The sequence below is a fragment of the Athene noctua genome, chromosome Z (assembly GCF_965140245.1).
Source record: "Athene noctua chromosome Z, bAthNoc1.hap1.1, whole genome shotgun sequence".
NCBI lineage: Eukaryota > Metazoa > Chordata > Aves > Strigiformes > Strigidae > Athene > Athene noctua.
This window is the reverse complement of record NC_134077.1, coordinates 40,560,484-40,563,880: the sequence shown is the minus strand read 5'-3', so window position 1 is coordinate 40,563,880 and position 3,397 is coordinate 40,560,484.

Here is a 3,397-nt window from a genome sequence, read left to right as displayed (position 1 = left end):
TTAAATAAATAAAGATAAGCTAAACCAGCACTGGATGAACCAGGAGCCCCTGCTCTACCCGGCCTACGCCAACCGGTTTCCCTCCTCAGTATTTATCCTCTCTCCTCATACATAGTTATAACCTTTAATACTTATTCATAGGATTTCCGAGAAAAGGGTGGGTTTATGGAGATCTCTCTCGTGCATGCTCTCTTTGTCTGTTGGGGTCTTTTTTGCCCCTCTCTGGTGGTCGTGGGGTGAAGTAAACACTCTTCCTCAACCTGCCCTTTTGGTGACCCCGAACTTTGCGCATGCATCTTACAAATAACTTCTTCTTGGGCCCAGATAACTGTAAACAACACTTAACAGAACTAGTTTGGACCGGCCCATTAGAACATGGAGTCAGGATGACTTTGCAAAACCAAAGAGAGCTATATACACATTACGTCACCCTGCCCCCTCAAACCTGCAGTTATACAAAAACAGTTCAGTCAAAAATACATATAAAAAGAGCAATATTTTAAACTTATTTTACACTGTGCAAAACCATATGCTGATGTAGGTGAAAATGGACTAGAAAGTCCTAACATTATTTTATAATAACAGAATCATGTAAACTTATTTCACACTGGCTGACTAGAGATGTCCCGACAGACTGAAGATCGGCCAGTGTGTTGCCCGTATATAAGAAGGGTCAGAAGGATGATCTGTGAAAGCACAGCTTGACTTCATGCTTGGGAAGCTGATGGAGCAGCTCATCCTGAGTACCATTGAACAACATGTGCGGGACAACCAGATGGTCAGGCCCAGTCAGCATGGGTTTATGAAAGGCAGGTCCTGCTTGACAAACCTGATCTCCTTCTATGACAGGGCAACCTGCTTACTGGATGAGAGAAAGGCTGTGGATATTGTCTACCTTGACTTTAGGAAGACCTGTGACAGTATTTCCCACGGCATTCTCCTGGTGAAACTGTCTGCTGTTGGAAAGAGCATGATGGGAGAAAAATCAGACCTTTACCTGGTTAAACTGCTAGCAGAACAGACCCCAAGAGGTAATCCACCTTGATCAAGAATGCTTCAGAAACTAGTCTCTCTACATCTTTTATGAGACCTTCTGTTCCACAGAACATGCACGTATTGTTTTGCTGATTAAGGATACTAATTAAACTCAGACACCAGAGTGAAATGAGTAGGTATATTTTACTGGGGATAACTAAATAATGTAACAGAAAACATGCAGTAAGAAAAAAACATGCGCCTAAAGCAACAAATACGAAAATACAGGGAAATGCATCAAATCATTACTATCTGAGAGAGTAGTGATTAAGAGAGATCCATCACCACTTGCATATGTTACCATCATCCAGTCGCTGGGCAGCCCTGGTTACAGAGACGGTTTGGAGAGTCTGTCCTGGCAAGTTGGAAATCCTACATGGTGCATCCACCCATAGCTGAGGCTTCCAAAGTCGCTGCAAGAGGGTCCAGCCTTATATACCAGAGATCGACAAGCCAAAATAACTGGCACGTTTGCTTTGAGTGGAAAATTTCTGGCTTCATCCTCCTGTTGGATTCCACCCAAAGCCTGGCCAGGGCTCAGGGTGGGGAAACCAAGGGAGTTTCTAACAAGGCCAGATACTTGGGTTCTCAGCCTTGTGCAGGAGCTATGGACACACACATGACCAGTATGATCAAGCAATGCCAATTTATTGAAGGTAAGCAAGCCCTTTTATAGGTTTCTCCTGTGCACGCGAACGGTACGTGGTACAATCCTTATGATTGGGTAGTTAGCTTTGTCCACGCACTTCGAGCCTTCTCACGATTGGATAATAAGCGCCACACTCAATGTCTTTCTCCGCCCAACCCTTCTCCTGGAGTTGTTTGCCGACTTCTTTGTTCTATGTCCTTACCGAGGCGTGCACATGTATAGGATTGCTCACATGTCCATTATCTCCCAACATATCCCTCTTTTTGCTTTTGAGCAATCCACATTCCTTGCAGGCTTTTTTGCAACGATTGTTAATACAACAAACTAAGCATGGTAAAATAATAACAAACATAACAATTACAACAATTACAAAAATTTCAACAATTCCAACATGTAACCACTTCTTCAACTATCCTGTGAACATAGTTAACTTTCCTATGTAACTTGGGCCCCTACTGGTTTGGAAGGGATTTCAATAAACGCATTTAGAATGTATGAGCATTAATCACTTAGAACCATTGCAAGGCTTAGGATTGTGAGCTTAACCTTCTTTCCAAGGCCTCACCCAGCGAGATGGAACCCACCGTAAGCCATGATCTGTAAGCACACACATATAACCTCTGCCTGTTAATTGTACTTTAACAGGTCCTTCCCACTGCCCAGTATTTAAGTTTTTAAACATAACAAATGGTTGCTGTGTGCCCATAGATTGTTCAGCATCACCCTTTATTGCTAAACTGTGAATCATCATTGGTGGTTCCTGACATTCTCCTATAAGCCTCAAAAATTCACAACATATAAAACTTTATTTAATCGTTCAGCTGGCATCATACCTGACATTCGTCCTTTTTGGTTTTGAAGCATTTGCTTCAGTTGGATGAGCTCGTTCGATGATTGCTTGTCCAGTGGGAGAGTGTGGAATTCCTGTGCAGTGTTTAATGCCCCATAAGATACAGAAGCGTTGGAAGCATCCAGAAATATATGCTCGACCATTGTCTGTTTTGATCTTTCTTGGCACTCCAAGTACAGCAAAAGAACTATTTAAGTGTTTTTCAACATGTTTAGCTGTCTCTCCAGCTTGAGCTATAGCCCAAATAGTCATGGAGAAGGTATCAATAACAACGTGTACATATTTTAACATACCAAATTCTGCTATGTGAGTAACATCAATTTGCCATAATTGCAAAGGTGATAGGCCCCGTGGGTTAACTCCTGTTCCCAGGCCAAACCCTATTTTTTGACAGGATGGGCAAGAGGCAACAATGCTCTTCACATCTGCAAGAGGAATTTGAAATTGTTTACGCAACATTTTTGCTGACTGATGCAAAAATTTGTGAGATTCTCTAGCTTGTGCAAACAAATTTGGAGAGGGCCCAGACCAGGCTGGAGCAACCAATTGATCAGCTAGTTCATTTCCATACCCTAATCCTTCTTTGGATTGATGACATCTGATGTGAGTAATAAAGTAGACAACGCTTCTCTGATCAAATGTGTGAAATAGTTGTTGCAACAGTTTCCCTAAGTGTTTATTTTTTATTTCTTTTACTTGTCCTCATTCAATCCTTTTTACTCCCCCCTCTTTATTTTGGAAAAATGGTGCAACCACCTTGCGCAGAGCAGCCGCATAAGCTGTAACATTAGCTTGCTGCATCCCTCTATCTGTTAATTCAATCATGTCAGCTACAGATGCTCCTTGTGGGAGGGTAACTAACA